This window comes from Osmerus eperlanus, chromosome 24, assembly GCF_963692335.1.
Source record: "Osmerus eperlanus chromosome 24, fOsmEpe2.1, whole genome shotgun sequence".
Classification (NCBI taxonomy): Eukaryota; Metazoa; Chordata; class Actinopteri; order Osmeriformes; family Osmeridae; genus Osmerus; species Osmerus eperlanus.
In genome coordinates, this window is record NC_085041.1 from 3,555,241 (window position 1) to 3,573,326 (window position 18,086).

General features: G+C 45.7%; 1 long non-coding RNA gene across 1 annotated transcript in view; it reads left to right on the forward strand.

Annotated features, from left to right (window-relative positions):
• Positions 1-2,529: 2,529 nt before the first annotated feature.
• Positions 2,530-18,086, forward strand: part of LOC134011203 (uncharacterized) — a 40,122-nt gene continuing 24,565 nt past the window's right edge. Inside the window, exons 1-3 of the long non-coding RNA XR_009928387.1 lie at positions 2,530-2,759; positions 3,066-3,138; positions 8,090-8,152. This is a non-coding gene — a long non-coding RNA (uncharacterized LOC134011203). The remainder of the gene's footprint in view (positions 2,760-3,065; positions 3,139-8,089; positions 8,153-18,086) is intronic.

Below are 18,086 nucleotides of genomic sequence, written 5' to 3' on the forward strand. Positions count from 1 at the left end.
GGAGTGGGGAGAGAGTTGGAGAGAGAAAACGAGAGCGAGCGATAGATAGGTGGAGACAGCGAGAAAGATGGCGAGTGAGAATGAAAGCGAGAGAGGCAGCGAGAGAGGTAAACATCCCAGAAGTCCCAGCATGCACCTGTCATTGGAGGCCTCATCACCGCAGACAGGCAGATCCGTCTTAGGCTTTCACCGCAGCACCGCTCACAACCAGCCTGCTACCCTGACCTCGTCTCGCACCCAGTAATTACCTCGGCCCTCACTTTTCCTTTTCCTTCTCATTTTGGGCCTCAGACCGTGGACTTTCTCACCTCTTTCTTTGTCTTGGGACTCCCGGTTTACTTGGCTCTGTAGCATGGTTCACCCGCAGAGCCCTTCACCCGCCTCTCGTGTCGGACTACACACCTGTTAGCGTGTGAATGTGGCGGGCCCGGCGACCTTCGCAGGCCGTCCTGCCAAGTAACAACACCACCCGTCTGCCCCGAGACACAAACACACAGACACAAACCTCTCCGCCACACACACGCACTCCCCCCTCCTCTCCGCCACACACACGCACTCCCCCTAGAGCAGCTTCACTACGACAGCTAACGGCGCTAGCCGGAGCAGCTATGACCCGTTGGTGAAAACGCAAACCGCAGTCAGCTAGCGTGAAGACTTTCGAGTCACTGGCGGGGGGGGGGGGGGGGGGAACGGTGCTTTGTGCGACGGGCCGAGAGAGGCACGTGTGGTCGGCTAGTCCGCGTTCGCCAGGAGCGAGGAGGAGCCGCGGCGACCCTGTTCCTTCATTGTGTGACTTCATCGTGAACGCCTTAAAATCCCACGCTGCTTCTCATCCCTCGTCTCCTGTTCTGCCCTTTGAACAGCAGGGTCGCAGGTGCTGTGGGGGTGAGAGGGGTGAGAGGGGGGGGAGAAGGGGGGGGGGGGCGAGCCAAACCTGTTAGACGCACGGGGAGCATAAGACAGGAAGTTGTTGGACTTGACAAGTCGACAAAGTTGTCCCGGGAGAGCGACTGCTCCAGGTGTGTGAAACTAGAACAAACCAACACTTTACAGCCAACACATTCTAATCCCCCCGTCCCCTGCCAACACACACACACACACACACACACACACGCTCCTTTTACCTGGAGTGTGAATGTGCATAGGGGTAGCTCAGAATTACTCCCTCTCTTTTACCTCTCTATCTCTTTCTTTCTCTCTCCCCATCGCCCTCCAGCCCCCCACACCCCCCTCGCCGCCCTCCGCCCTGGAGCTCCCCAGCCGTGGTTTTAAATCTTAAAAGGGGGCGGCGGTATCTTTCCCCAGTGTTAAACCAACCAGGTCATGTGACTTAAGCCTGTTCTGTGTTAAGAGGAGGGACAAGCATTGTGAATGAATGTAATGCAATGAGTGCCATTTTCTAAAACCACAACATAAACAAACAGCTACTGTACAAGATCTAGATGGATCTAACAAGGTGTTCTCGGATCTGTTAAAAGGTGTATGCTCTTTCAGTGTTTCTGTGAAAGGGGCGCTATGTGAGTTGGTTTGGCATTTGTAATGTAGATTATTTGTCACTTGTCTTTCTTTCTGGTTAAATAGTAATTACTCTTCTGGAGCACAATAAATGATTTTAAATAAGATGAACAACAAGGCTTATTGACAACTCTTTATTTATCCTGTTAATGTTTGTTCACAATACTGGTTTATTTCAGAGCAGCCAAAGGCTAAGGTGTGAATCAAACCCTGGTCCTCCTTCATGAAAGATATGACTTGCTGTACCAAATGGAAGGAAACAAAAAAAATGAAATACCCAAGGATATTCAACACTGAACCGACTTCAATACACATCACCCCACCAGACTTAAGATTCCACAGAAATATAAATATCAACTGTTGTTCATGTACAGCATTTGGGGTCAAATTATTAATTGCTGCAAAAAGTACAATTTCCACACTTTTTTTTAATTGAGTGGATTACGTGTACTGTGTAAGTCCATTCACAGTGTGAAATAAATGTGCTGAAAAGATATGAGAAACACATAAAGGGTGCAGATGAGGAGAGTGAAAACGTGGCGATGTTTGATTTCATAAACTGCATTATCTTATTTATGCGAAGACGTGGGCTACATCTGGTCTTTGTACTATTTAGAGCCTTCAAAGGCCTTCCCAACCCCTTTAATGGAGGTTAGGATGTTACTGTATGTTTCCTCTGATCATTTTAATAGAAGTAGGTTTCCAAGAATTTGGCATTTACTTTCATGCTAATTGGAAATCAATCAAGTTTTGTGGACAACGGAAACGGTGACATTTCTACTTCTTGGCAGCGATTAGAAACCAATTATAGCCGTGCCTGACTGGCATTTGGGAACACCGTGTGCATGTTTGTGTCTGAGAGACAGAGTTTAGTGTGTGTGTGTGTGTGTGTGCGTGTGCGCGCGGGCCCGCGCGGTAGGGTTGTGAGGAGAATAAATACAGATCTGTTTACACTGCCTGTCTCTGACCAAGGGCGCTGATGCAGCTGCTGTGACTGCGGCGCCAGAGAGACGTCCCAGTCCTGGAACGACGAGGCTTCCTTATTTACCATCATGAAGCAGCTCCTCTCTACCAAATAACTTATATTCTTCTATACTGTTTGTCTCTACCAACAATTGAACGCATCACCTCTCTGATAACCACCCACTCTTTCCTTTGCCACCTCTGTCTGATCTCGCCGCTCGCTCTTTTCTCCCAACGGCCGTTTTGAAAGCATTTCATAACATTCGATAATTGCTGTGCGCGTAAGTAAAATGTTAAAGAATGATGTCGCCACGTGATTTATTTATTTTGTAAAATAATACATGACCTTGATTTAGGCCATATTTGTTGGAAGTATGGGATACGAATGTGTAAGCTACAACACAAAGTACGTAAATCAAGCAATGACAATTCAATCAAGCGACAGCGTAGCCTATTAGAGAATGTCAAATAAACACCTGTGTGTATTAAGTGACATTCAGTTGAAGTCAATTTGATACTGGAGTGTGGCCAAGTTTCATCATACTCTTTTGTCAACACGTGCAAAATCTTTTGTTCACCTACCACAGAAATTAAATTGGAATTCACCAGGCGCCAGGCTTTCTTTTCTGTTGCCGTTTAGTTGCTGACGAGCACCCGAAGGTAAGGCAATTATAATCAGGAACAGTCTTTTCGAAGCTCATTGCCATTTACAGAGCTGTCGCTGTAGTAGGGAACACTGGGATGGGCTTGATCCGAGCCTAGCGTGTGAGATGAATGTTCACCCAGTCCTTGTCAGTGCACTAACATCTGCTTAGCCTTTTCTCAATGACTTGGACTTGGACTTAAGCCTGTTTTGAATAGCATTTGGAACAACATGAAGAAATGACCAGAATTTCAATCGGGAATGCATTCTGATAATCTGCTAGTAGACATACGCAGTTAAACATTGCAAATAAGACTTCAGTAACATTTAATTGAAATGATTCATGAATACTTTTGGATTGTTACTTTGAGAAGAATTCTGACCACATGTTTCTTTTTAAATAACAATATCTTATCCCAGTGAAGTTATAAATATGTCTTGAGTAGAATCTACCCTATGCTTTATTATTAACTGTATACAAGCTTTAACATACACACAGAATAACGAATTTGGAGAGAAAAACATTGTATTTACATCAGATAAAACTCATTTCTACACTGCCTTAAAATGTCACATTTTAAATGTCACAGACTGAATGTAATTATAATATAACACTGTCCATATTTTTAAATCCACCTTAATCAAACAGAGCACAGGGATGCTAACTGTGAAGTCTGACAGAGAAGCATAAATCACCGAAACACACACAGGCTTAATTCCACCCCAGCAGGCAACAGTAGCAGTGACCTTCTTTGCTCTTATAAAAGAACCAATGTCACCCTGTCTCACTCCCAGAGTGAGGAAATGAGTTTGGTTGCCGTAATTTCTGGAAAGATGACAAGTTTATTGTGTTGTGATCTCGCAGGGCCAGACTGATGAAATGACACAGGGGTGGTGCCGGTATAAAGTACAGGTCTAACAACCCTTTCCCTCCTTCTAGCTCCATCTGGGTTTAGCTCTGGAAGGTACAGTTGTGTACCACTGACTCCCAATGCCAATGAGGAATCAATCAAACGGACCCTGAGAGTTTTAGCAGTGGGGGGGGGGGGGGGGGGGGTTCCTCCTGGTTCGTGGGGGTTCCTCCTGGTTCGTGGGCCAACACTGCAAGCACAGGATCTCCTCCGGTAGATTTTCGGACATGAGCATCGCAGGGCATGGGTGAGTGTCACAGATTGTCCCCTGGGACCGTATGCGGAAGGGGGTGATGTGTCAGCTGTGACAGTGAAGGGGGGTGGGGGTGGGCAAAGAGGGGGTGGGGGGCTAAGGAGGAGGGTTGGGGGGGGGGCTGAGAGGCTGTCCCTAGGGGTGGGGTGGGGGGGGGGAGATGACAGTGAAGAAGAGAGAGTCAGAGAGGAGGTGTCTCGGATGTGTCAGGGATGAGGACTGGGATGAGTCTGTGGAGGAGGAGAGGAGGCGTGAGTGTGGAGGTCCGTCTTGGGGAGGTAGACGAGGCTGATGTTCTCCATCAGACCTGCTGAGAAAAAAAGACACACAATGTATTTATACCAGCCTTCTGAGCAGCAAAGAGAAAGAATTAATCTTTGAGACAAAACCAATAATGTGTTTCTCTCCAAGTTTGCCAGGCAATGCCGTGAACTAAACAGGAAATAAATGTTCTGCAGATAAGCACCCATCTACGAATAATACTGGATTACAATGGAAACTTAAGTAATAGAAATAATCAAATACAATGCTAGTTTCAGTAATATTTTGACGTTCTCATCAGTGTGCATTGTGACTTTTGTATGGATGATAACAACTTTAACGTTTATGGATGCTCTAACAAAAGGCATTTGCAGATAGCACATGTTCAACTATCGACAGCCAGCAAAGTAATCAAATAACATTCTCTGTCTCAAACCTCCTTTTTGAGTGAAATAGTTTGCTTGATTTGCATCTCAAACAGATAAATCCTGCGCTAGTACCGGTATTCAGTAAAACAACTAAATACTGTAGTTGCCTGTTTAGTTCACGGTTCGTTGGAAGCGTTAAGAGTGTGTGGTCGACATGGCTTGGTGTCGTGACCTTGCCTGGGGTAGCCCGGAGGAATTCAGGGTGTGGAGGGGTGGGAATGAGGAGCAGAGCCAGCCCGAGGCCAGGGATACTCAGACCAAACATCTCTAATCAACCAGGCACGGGAATGATTCAGACTGTCGACTCCACAGGACGTGACGTGACGGCATCGCAATACGGTAACGTCGGTTTCTTTTTTCTTTTCTTTTTTCTCCACCCTGACGGGAGCTGTACTGGCTGGGATTTGCATCTGTACAAATTCCCTTGCGTAGTCACTTGCGATGACATGAACGCCTCAGAAACAGCCTTTAACCTAACGAGGTTAAGCACGTCAGAGAGGTCTTTCACGATCCGTGACCTCCGGGTTTAAATGTCTTGGTAGTTCCAGAAGTATCCAAATCAAATTTCACCTCTGACTCTGTGTATATGCATATAGATAGATATATAGATAGATAGATAGATGGAGGGAGATAATTATAAAAGGGGCCAGTAATATTGACTGCATGAATGATAGAAGTGGCAAAGACAGGTGAATTAGAAAATTAATGTTCGTCCCAACATTTCCAATTCATTCTCTCTTTGAGCCATTAGTCAAAGGATTTAGCATTGACAACTTCAGGCACATTGACTAGGAAATGTGAATGCTTCTTTGACAGTGGCGGGAAATGAATGTGAAACACGCTGAAGCGCTCTTATTCAGCTTGACTGGCTGGTTGCTTTAAAAAAGGCATCTGTTTTTACATTTAGTCTGCTTTATGCCTGAACATTATAGAGATCTAAACAGGATGAAGAGGGTGCTTAGAAAAGCTAAACCTGTGTCTCCCTAATCTCTACCTCAGTGAGTCTCGTCCAAGTGAGGGAATGGAAATTGCTGCCTGTCAGGCATCAATGACATGGAGAAATGGGAAAATGGTGGACTATTAACAGCAGTCCCTCATACATATACTTAGACAAAAAAACACACACACGAGCCGCTCCATTTAACACATCCCAGCCAAGGTCATCGTTCTGATTCAATACTTCTAAAGGGTTGTGCTTTTAACCGGTTAACTCAGGGGACATCCTAAGAGCATTTTAACCAAGGTCATTTAGTTATGTGACTTTATTTCGCCAACTTCTAAAGAATACTGCTCTATGTGGGCAGAGTGAATAATGGATTGAGAGGAATAGATGAGAACACACATGCCATCTCTGTTTTGGAGTTCAATGTCTGGCACAGCATCTGAATCTCATCGGAAACGCTTGAACCCCGCAGCCGTGCTGCCTAACAGTCTGCAGTAACACAACTTGTTGTGTCAAGAAATAACCCTCCGTTTACAGGTTTACACAGCTTCGAAAGCTTCTGTCGAGTTAATGCAAATACAACATAATTCCTCAATGTTCTGTGAGAAAGAATCTGACAAGATGCATGGCGAGACGCATCTTTGATCTCCGTGTACAGTGCGTGTGGGTGTATGTTCAGTTCAGCATATGTTAATATATTAATTAGCATGTAGCCTGCAACTGCACCGTGATTGACAGCCACTGTACTCAAGTGTAATCTGAAATAATTACAGGGATCTGGAAGGAGAGGCATGTTAACCATCATCTCCATATTATGACACCCAGAACCTAGGGCCTTTTTATGCAGCACCGCATTTGACCATACAGCTACAATGTCCCCCTCGTCATCGCACTGCTCTCAATCAGTGGTACATTCATTCTGATTTACAGCTTCATCCTTCAACATCCTCACAGCAGTACAATGGACAATATACCGATTAAGTTAACCTAATGCACAATTCCATATTTATTGCATGGAATCAGTGACACTTTTGTAACCGACTTTATAATATAAATTGATTTTTTAAATATATATATAGATTATATAGCTGAACAATGCTTTTATTGCATTTGTCCCACATCCATAGTCTGTCAAAGTTATTTCTCGTTTCCCTGCATCTTCAGCCACATGCGTGTGACCAGCTTTAGTATTGTAGAATCTAGATAATGATGGCTGACTGGGTGGGTGGATGGATTATAGAGGGGCCCGGAGGAGACTTGATATCTGCGAGGGAAATGACTTTGGCTTAATGAAGTACATAACTCATCGCTCATGTACTCCTGTCTTCGTAGCACACTCTCTCAATCCACGCGGACAGCTTGGAGGGTACTAACCAGACACAGGGAGGGTGAGAGGGCATTTCATCTGGCTTGTCATAGACTACCTTTTTTCCTTGCTTGACCCACTTCAGGATAGAATGACTTATTCGGTCATTACTTTTCGATGATGACTGAATCCTTTTTAATGGCGCACTTTTCCCTTTTTATATATATATATATATATATATATATATATATATTTTTTTTTATACATGAATAAAATATTATCTGCAACTACTGTGACGGCACAGAACTGAACGCGATTGCTGATACTGGGATTACACTTCTCAGTTATAAAATAACACATTTGACAAAAAGTCTGTTTAGAGATCACTCACCTTATCACTAAAGCATACTGTATTAGCATAATAGTACATTGTATGCATTCCAGATTTTTTTTAAAAGGTGATTCCTTTCATTGTGTGGACTAAGATATTCTGAATGCCTTTCCGAAACACATACCCGCAAACGTTTCAGTCTCGCAGAGAAGAGGGTAAGTGTTGTTTTTGATGGGGTTAACCATTTCCAAACGGCCGGGGTGTGGGATTGGAAGTGAAGGGCGTGCTCCTGGGCGAAGAGGATAGTGTAGGAGCGAGGCCCTAATATGCCATCTCATTACCACAACTGTCAGGATCCCTCTCTTTTACCATTACCTCCCTCATTCCGTAAGAGTTAAACTGTCGTTTCGAGTGAGTGTGCCGCCAAAGAGGCATTTACAAATAAATGAAAAATGTCACAATCGATTTTGCTCCTCAAAGACCGCGGCGCCTCTCAGCTTTGTCACAAACTGTCTTTGTTGTTCTCTCCTCGTAGGTCCTGCTCCCGGACCGGGTCGATCGTTGCTCACGAGTCCGGGCCTTTTCCGTCGCTCCCAGGGTAAGCCCCTAGACAATGACCTTTCATTAATGTTGCCGGAACCTTTTCTTTTCTCTTCCTCTTTCTGTTCTTTCCTCTCGCCGTGACTGTCTTTGTAGCGAGCAGGAAGTTGGGGTGCTCGTGAGGCTGGTAAAGATGGTGGGGTGAATGGAGCTGGTAAAATGGCGTGGCATGCTGTTAGGAAATAGTCCGGGAGCTGGGATTTTAACCCTTGGTTTGTTGTTTGCTTGCAGCCACATGCTACAAGGGCAGGGAATGAAATGCTTGACTCTAGTTGGTTTGAAAGTTCAAAGTGGCGTGTTGCTAGGACGGACTATCAAAGATTTATACAGTAGCATTGTCTGCTATGCCGACGTGGCACATGTTAGCAAGTTGCACCAGTTTGTGTGTTCATTTAGAATTGGGGCAACATGGCTTCTGCATTCCAATGCATTCAGTATCATCCTGTTATTGTTCTATGGAAACGTCTGGTCTAAGATATACATTTCTGCACTGACAAACAGGATACCTACTGTACCTGAATTGGTGTATTCGCAAAAAAAATGCTTTCTCTCTCTGAATGTGAACGATTACTGTATTTTGACGATTATCGCCGCGTTATTTTGTTTTACAAAAATGATATATTGTAGAAGTAGTCCCGATTAGCGCTGATAGATGCACGGTAATCATATTCTGTAGTCTGCATAAATATAGATTTAATGTCAGTTTGGACTGTACCGTTCGTAGTTTATAGTTTAGCCTAAATCATGTTATTCGATATCTGTTTTGCAATTCCACTGCCTGCTGTTGATTGTGAACATATTCGAATGTGATATCAATATTGCAAGGTCTTATTAGCATGCTGAATGTATTTGTCGGATTATACAAATTGGGTTAAACATTGTTTCATTCAGATTTAAAAATGTGCAAATCCAGTCAAGAAAAGCACCAAGGTGGCATATCTCCAATCAATATTCGATATTATGAAAATATTATATAATAATAATAATATAGGAATATGTACTCATGTCACTCTGATCTTGTGTATGAGGCTATTTTCATGCAATACACATAATTTATTACAGATCCCTTATCCATATTGCAAGCCAATGTGTAAATACCCTGGTTTGCATATCAGGTGTATTACAGTACATTGCACTATACCTACTGCACTGTACCACTCTGACACACTTCATCATGTCTCATTTGATTATGTCTGTCAATAACACACGGTAAATCTACTGTAATACGATTCAATATCTACTGTATCCCATTGTTTGCTACTGTGTATCTGCTTCTGAAAACCGCCACTGTATTAGTTTGTTACCCTATCGGATCTATGCCGGAACTGTAGCGTAGACACCAGACTAGCACAAACCACAAGGGGCGGCCGTTCTGTTCACAGTCCATCACACAGTCTCTCAATGCAATTAACACTTTTACGCTTGAGTCAAACGTTCTTCCGAGATATTGCCTCTGTGAGTCTTGGGGCTGATGCACCGATGCGTCCCCTATAGCGGATATGACGAGAGCACGCCGACCTGATTCCTACGGCACATCTCCCTTCGACGGCTCAGGGGTGAGGGTACTCTTAGAGGAGCTGAAACGACAACGACTGCCGAGAGCCTCGGATAGAAGCTCTGTTTCACGATTGCCACAGTGTCACAAAAAGTTGTACGCCAAAACGAAACGTTGCCTACCTGACAAAGCACCGAAGCCGTCGCTGTGGCAGTACTTCCAAGGACCTCCACAGAACTTTCAACGATCTCATATCATTTCCCCTCTTGTATTTTCCTGCTTAGGTATTTACCAGCCATGTCCCTGGACTGTAAATATTCTTCTTGCGTTGCACACAAAGCAGAGGCTCTGAGAACTGTGACTAGGCTCTTGCAGCCGGATGAGAGGGGATGGACACCTTGTTTGAAGATTGGGCGCCCTGGCGTGTCCCCCCCCATTAAGGAGCGTTAGCGATGCATGTCGCTCACTAAGGAAACACTGGACCAGAGCCACTCGGACCACCTGTTGTGATCCCCCCAGTCTGGTGGACACGAAGCAGCTGGAGGGATGAATGGGCGTCCTCTGTGAATTCAAACCCAGACGTGGCCCCTTTCTGACTCGACACAATGGCGAGGACGCGGGGAGAAGTCACTGTTCCCCAGCTGTGCGCGCAGGTTGATCCCATGGATTTCACACGGATTCATCACCCGGGGTCACACTTTCAACAGCCTCCAAATACTTTTTTTTTTTTCTTCTCTGGGAGTGCAGATTGCACGCGTAAACAACTAAAACGGACTTCTCTTTTAACACCCGTTTGTCTACAATCTTTGTCCGTTTGTCTTGAGATCTCACGAGAGCTCGACAGACATCTTGATGGTTAAGACGTGTGACTTTTGTACTTAAGTCAAGACTACTTCCTGGTGTAAACGGGGTTCCTAACAACCTCTGCGATGCTCTCTAACATGCCCCGGCTTAGTCAGCTGTTCCCGAAGCTTCGTCACCTGCGGAGACGCCATATGTACGTGTGACGTGACAGATGAGGCCTAGCCATTCAAGGTCGCTTCTGGGATGTAGTACATCACTCTGCCCCCATTGTACATGATGATGGCGCATCGCGGTGACTGAGAGCTCTTGGACACCAGCTTATCCGAGTACGGCAGTCAATTCCAGACAGTTTCCGCCAATGCAGATGTATCCGGTGTCTCGCGTTAGCGTCTTTTGTGCCAATTGGATGAAACCACAAGGTCTGTACTCTGATAGGTTCCTGAGCTCCGGGTGATATTTCACGTCCTGGTGTGTTTCAGAGCGCTTGTGATGGCTGACCTTAAGTCATCGTTCACGTTCGGATTAAAACGGACATCATTGCTAATACGCTTCAAAGACAGTCGGCGTCTCTCAATGACTGATTCGTTGTCAGATAAGTGTGGCGGGCGTTTTCCAAGCGCTCGCTGTAAATGGCGCTGGACGTTTTCTCAGGCCCGGGCACAGAGAGAGTTTTACTCCATTGTCATCCCGGGTTAGTGTGTTGGATGAACAGATCCATAGAGACGTTGTGCTGAAGCAAGGCTTCCACTCACAGGCTGACTCAACTATGACCCTCGGCCTCCCATACTGCCCCGTTCAGCTCCTCTACTCCGGGCCGACAGAGGGGCGACTTTTATTTCTTGTGGCTCGGAACACGGGGGAGGAAAAACCGGATTTGCAAACGTCAACGTAAACAAAACTAACATTAGGGATAGACTGACTCACCTTCAGCAGACTTGCTGTACCTTGTTTGCCTTCTTTTAATAACCGGTTTTTATTTTTTAATGTTTGGGTATTTTCTCATGAGTAGCTTCTCATAAATAATAAAAGCGGTTGACAGTGTCCGCAGGGGACAGACGCTGTGCCCAGCAAGGCCTATCCCTTTGATGTCTCGAACAAGAAGAACATGTTTTTCTTGCTCGGCTTGTTCATCTGGCCGCTTAATGACATCCTATGGGTCCCTCAGACGGGGCGGGATTCAGCTGACGTGGCCGAGCTTGGTGTCATCACACCTCGCAGCATTGTCTATTGGTTGTAGCTGGATGTGATGTTGTCGTCTATAGGAAACCACCAGGTGATACAGCGTGAACGACACTGTATTATTCCTGAGCACTCCAGACGGTTCACACATGCACAGCTCTGTGCTTGGAGACGGATGAAGGGAGACGTGTCGCTGTAACAGCTGAAGCAAACAGGGTTTTGTTGTTTTTTTCTGTTTCGACCGTGAACAGGAAACCACTGTATATCTGTCAATTCCTTTCCAGCATCTTCTGAAGCCAATTAACCCTCGTGCTGCCTTCGGGTCACATGACCCAAAGGTTCATAACGAACCATCGTTGTGTTTACCCAATTTTACCCAATACAAAAACAAATACAAATAATTTTCTTTTAACCATTCCAATGTGGGGGGTCTGAGACAGCCCGACAGTTAAAAGAAAATGCTTCACTTTGTTTTTGTATGAGGTAAATTTGTCGCAATACGACGGTGGGTCACAATGACTGATGGGTCAGAATGACCCGAAGATAACACAAGGGTTAAGACTGGGCCTCCCACTCGTGGGGCCAGGGACGTCCTGGGGACATTAGACTATGATAAACAAGGCACAGCACTTTTAACCCCTTCACCAGCTTGCTCACTAGCGCTGCATTTGCTATTTTAGTACACACCCTGTTTGTCCTTACGAAATACTTCATCAAAATGTGAATATTTCCATCGGCTCGATGAGGCTGTACTCAGGCTGGTATAGAGAACTGCCTGGTGCACCTCTTCCTGGTTTCCGAACGTCACCGGGCATTCTCACGAACGGATGCTGATATTGTACATTTGATGGATTCCTAAACTGATGTGATAGGAAGGCTGTTCATCTCCTGGGTATGGCAAACCCAGAAGGAAGACAACCCAAAGTCTTTCAAAAGAAGATTGAATGCGGCACAAAAGCGGAGCTTCTTCGTGATGTGTGCCCGCCCTTGTTGTTTGAATGACTCGGCGGCAAGAAATATGTGTGCAATTTAGTACGCGAGAGGAACGGATGTCGGCCATGGAGGGAGGAAGGGTGGGGGGGGGCGGAAAAGCACTTATTTCAAATGCTGCGACAAGTTGGCTACATATCAGCAGCGGCAATCTCTGTGACAAAGGTTAGCTTTGCATTATAATTCCCCGCTGACATTTCCCGCGGAGGCGCGCTCAGCGGAGAGTCTTTACAGGTGGCGTCTGCGAGCCTCCTCTACGTCGGGGCCTTATCGCGCCGAGCGTGACAAACGATTCACCTGCCGCACACCTGTCGCCTCCGACAGCTTAAAACCCCCGGCTTGCCCCGCCCTTGCAGCCACATTAAACTGGCACGGTCCACCTGGCCCATTAAACCTGGGTTAGATGAAGTGCTGGTGACGTAACGGCTCGTAGTTATGACTGTCTCATGGAGGGTGGGCTGGGGGGTAATTGTGACCTCTGGGTCTTGTTCATACCACTGGTGGACTGAATGAGAATGGAACATGTGGAACACAATACTGTAGCTGGCTCTCTGTGTTTTCCTGGTTGATAACAAATGATTCTATCGTGCCAAGGGGAAGGGTGAAAGGGCTTTTATTTTGAAAGGGGGGGGGGGGTGGAGATGTAATTAAACTCCAGCTTTGGGCGCTTTCTCTTTCAGTCATGTGACACCTGTGTGGTCTCGAAATGCCACGATGAACCATCTGAATCCTTAATCAGTTCCATTTGTTTTCCGCGGGCGTTCATCAAACCGAGCATCTGCACTGTCCGCCGCGTTACATGATTAGACCTTGTGTTTTAGAACTCACCGACGCGAGTACTCAAAAGTGTTCGTTGATGCCACATCATACTTAAAGCATGCCGCCATGCCCCAGCTCCCCGGACGCCATCTGTCGACTTGGCAGCCACATTGCCGCGATCTGACGGCAGGCCGCATTGCCCCATGCGCATCCCTGGTGCTGTGACCACGCCGGAGACGCGCGGTGTGTTTTACATCTGTCGACTGAAGTGGCGCTTCTGGCTCCTCCGTGGCCCGCTGCGACGCCACCGTCCGGAGGCGAAGGAGACCATGAACGGAGGCGGAGAGGATTTCCTGTTGAGGGGTTAGAGTCTGGCTCTGGCCTTCTCTCTCTCTCTCTCTCTGTCTCTCTCTATCTCTCTCTCTCTGTCTCTCTCGCTCTCTCCAGGGAGTTACAGAAGAACAGATGAAGATTAGGGATGGAATGGATACTTGGGTTGTTTATTCTGATGGAAGAGAGATTAGTACCGCTGGGGTGCTTTGTGGCCACAGCAAGTTCCCCTTAAACCCCTGCAGTTTCCTCTGTGGCCTTCGATTTGACAATGTACTGGAGTGAAATGAGTGTTCCTTCTTCAGAGCTTAATGGCACAGTAGGCTCGGTGATGTCTATCTTTGTATTTATCTAGGGATATGGAATTATAATGAGAATTGCTTCCCAAATATGCCAACATGACCTCCGAAACTGTTACGAATGTCTGCTTTTTTTGTGGGGGCTGTGATCGGACCTGGCATACTCTGACCAAGCCAGATAAAGACGATAATCAAATGTAATGGCCTAGTCAGTTCAAGACTCATCAGTGTCTGGGAAATGGGTCCTTAAAGCCAGTGCTCGACCACTTTCAGTTTCTTAAAACTGCCCAAGCAGCTGTTCCTTGCCCTCAAGTACCCTCTCAGCTTATCTGTCAGGTGTACTTTTAATAGAAAAGTAAAGTGTGTTATTGTTGATGCGTCGAGGGGGTTTGTCCAATCCTGTGCACTCTGATACCCATCTGTACTTTCTCCCCTTCCCTCGTTTGCCTCAGGAACCGTCTGGTACATTCTGTGATGAAGTTATACTGCTATTGGGAGGAGACATGGCACTGTTGTGTAGTACTTCCTACACAAAGTGGTGTGCAGTGTTGTAATACAACGTTTGAAAAACAAAATTCCCCAAAGATTCCGAATTCTCTGTGTCAAAATCGGCGATATTCAGAATAATGTGCTTTTGAAAGTGTAACTGTGATCCGCTAAAACAGCCATCGTGATTCAGTGTTTGTAGATGTTGAAGCAAACTTCTGTTAGCCTACCAAATCATTGTGTCACCGAAATGACCTACTTTACTTGTGAGACTTTCCTCTCTGTTCCATAAAATTAGTTTTGAAACTGATCTGACTTTATTTCTCCAACAAGTTCAGAGTGTTCAGAGTTGAAATGCATGCGGACTAACCCCTAGCACCCTTGTGTTGACGGCTGAGGGTTGCGAGTATCTCTTCAAGCATCCGTAATGCCACTTGAGATGGTAGATGCATAAAGTCTGTCTGCCCTTCCCTCTGCAGGATGGCAGAAACTACTACATCACTCCTTCCATTTTTATAGTCTCACCCCTTTTATGATCTCTCCTCAATCTTTCTCTCTCTCTCTCTCTCTCTCTCTCTCTCTCTCTCTCTCTCTCTCTCTCTCTCTCTCTCTCTCTCCCTCCCTCTCCCTCTCTCTCTCTCTCTCTCTCCTCTCCTCTCCTCTCCTCTCCTCTCCTCTCCTCTCCTCTCCTCTCCTCTCCTCTCCTCTCCTCTCCTCTCCTCTCCTCCTCTCTCTTCTAATGTCTTGCCCTAATCATTCCTAATATGTCATCTCAGTTTGATTTAAAGCTGCAATAATGAGACTCCGGCCTTAAAATGAGTGGAAGGACGTATTCTCCATCCCTATCTGTCTTTACCCAGGACACTGACAGCTTCTGTCTGATTGTTTTTAATGTATTTTAAATGTGGCTCCACTTTCAGATAGGCACGAAAATGAGCACAAATATTCAACCATTTATTTCAAGGTGAAAAAAGGGAGAAGGGCAGAGGTGGAGAGAGAGAGAAAATGCTATGTGGCGTTGACTGGGAAAACCTTCTAGTTTTCCGTTTTTGATCTGGATGTGCTTGGAGGTTGCAGATTGCTTATGGCCAGGTGACCCAATGTTGGCTGAGAAAAAGCATCGAAATATCACATAAAACTGAATAATATCTGCGTACGAGGCACATTGACGAGAGGGGGTCTTCAGAGGAAAAACCTAGCATCCCTCAATCTCTATTCCTAACATGTCTGCGAGTGAATATTGAAGAATAAACCTCAAATGAAATCTGTCCTTCTTTCATTTGCAGCGCGTTTTGTTCGGTGACACATTTGTTAGTCGTTGTTCAGTTTTAATGGGAATATGCCATGGAGAACTCTGTCTAAACCTGCCTCAGATCTGCCTTGTCATGACGCATTACTGTTACTTTAGCGTTTCTGAGGCAGTGACACTTGTTTTAACCTACTTGAATGTCAATCAAGCAGCCACGGAATGATTCCCTCCCGTGTGTCTTCTCCTCGAGTCGTGTGTTTGGTTACAAATACAAGAGTCTGCCTCTCTGACAGCAACAATGGAATCATTAGTGTGCCGTTTTGGGAGTGCGGGGGAGAGGGGGGGGGTACTCCACATCAAAATAATAGAAGTTTGTTGTTTAGTTTTTTTTGTAGACAGGGATTTTTTTTCCGTCTACCTGCTAAATTCTTGAAACCATATTTGTTTGTGGAGTTTTTGTCACTTTATTTTCTTTCCAATTAAATTTGATTTATAATGTTCAGTTAATTTTTCAATGTTTGGATTTATTTTTGGCACTTCATAACATTGCGTTTTATAAAGGTGACTTAGATATGGTGTCTGTAGGCTTATCATACAGATTCAATATCCACAGCTTCATATTCCTGGTATTAGTATTCACAACCATAATGGCAGTACATTACGTATAATTTGAACAGACGTAGTCTTTTTTTTTTTTTCTTGTCATCTTCTTGTCTGACAGCCCTCTGTTCTCCGTGGCAACAATATATACTGTGGGAGGCACAAAACTGCTCTAACAACAGCTACATGCAGGCGACACACACAGTGTACATTCAATCTATGTTGCACAGACAGACGCCAGCGCCCCGGAAGCATATCCAACATGCGCACACCTTCCACATGCACGATACGCATCTGAACACGAGTTGTTCTCATCGGCCATCCTCGTGTGGGTCTCAGCGGACGGGTCGGGCTGTGGAGAGCTTTAGCTTCCTCCTGATGCATCTGTGTCCTGTGCGCGCTGGGGGGGGGGGGGGGGGGGGCGGGTTGGGGCTGCAGCGCGGACTGACTGAGCTGCGTGTATTGATCGTTGAGGTGAATTGCCAGAGGACTCCTGCTTTGAAGTCCCCACAGGGATGCTAAAGTGGAAAGGCATTATTATGAATCACACGGCCGGCCCGGCGTGATTGATGGTGTTGCTTACCATTTACAAGTCACTGTCTGGAGATAAGGCCCAGAATTTATGGAGTGCTTGAAACCGCCTCGGCTTCAACGCTGGGATTAGCGCAGCTGCCTGCTCACCGGTCCGCCGTTTAACCATTTAAGGTGGATTGAAATCAGGAGCCCAAACCCTCTTTATTGTGTAGTCCTTATGTACAGTTGCAATGCGTGCTTTGCTCTGATTATGTCATCTTGAAAATCCATCACGTTCAAATGCAGAAAGGGAGTGTAGTTTAAGCTCTTTTACGTCTGTTTACTTGGTGTTATATATTAGGTCTGATGGATGTTGGCATGCTAGCTTGTTGGATAAACAGGCTGCTGCTACACTGCAGGGCTTCGAGACAGTTGATTTATTCAAAACAGAACATTCTGGACCTGTCACAAAAGCCTGAGGTTTGTTTTTTTTAATTATCTTACAGATTAAATTAAGCAGGCTGTTGATTTTCAAAGAAAAATAAACATTTTCAATCACACAATATTGTCCAAACATAATTCGGCATTTGATAAGCTCATTACAGATGGGTCTATTATAGTGCGCGTTTTAATTCACGCTGACACGGGGGTCAATTTGCAAATGATTGTTCCGCGGTTTTATCATTTACATGTAACAGGAAGAGGACAAAATAGTACACTGGAGGAAAATAGCTGTCAGCTGCATCGGAACCTGCTACCATGTGAGTTAAATCCTTCCTGGTCCCACCGGGGCCCATTATGAAGAAAGGAGAAGAGTGAGTAATTAATCGAGAGAGGCCTGATGTTGGTTTTGACGCGGCAGACACTGGCAGTCCATGTGCTGGTGTGTGAAAGCGAGAGGTTGTGAGGTGGAGAGAGAGAGAACACAGAAAAGGGAGAGAGAGAGAGAGGCTGAGGGGGCGACAGAGGGATGGAGAGGTAAAGTTATAGGAGAGAGAGAGAGGGGGAGGGAGGGAGGAGAAGAGAGACAGACGTGAGGAAGGAGACTTGTGAGAGGTGACAACACACTGCTCTATGCCTCGTAGAGCTTCTCCAAAGAAAGTCCTCAGCACTGCATATTTATGCCCCTCTACGCCTGCCATTTCTCTTTCTCTCCTTCCTCTGTGTTTCTGTTTCACCCCCGCTCTCTCTCTCTCTCTCTCTCTCTCTCTCTCTCTCTCTCTCTCTC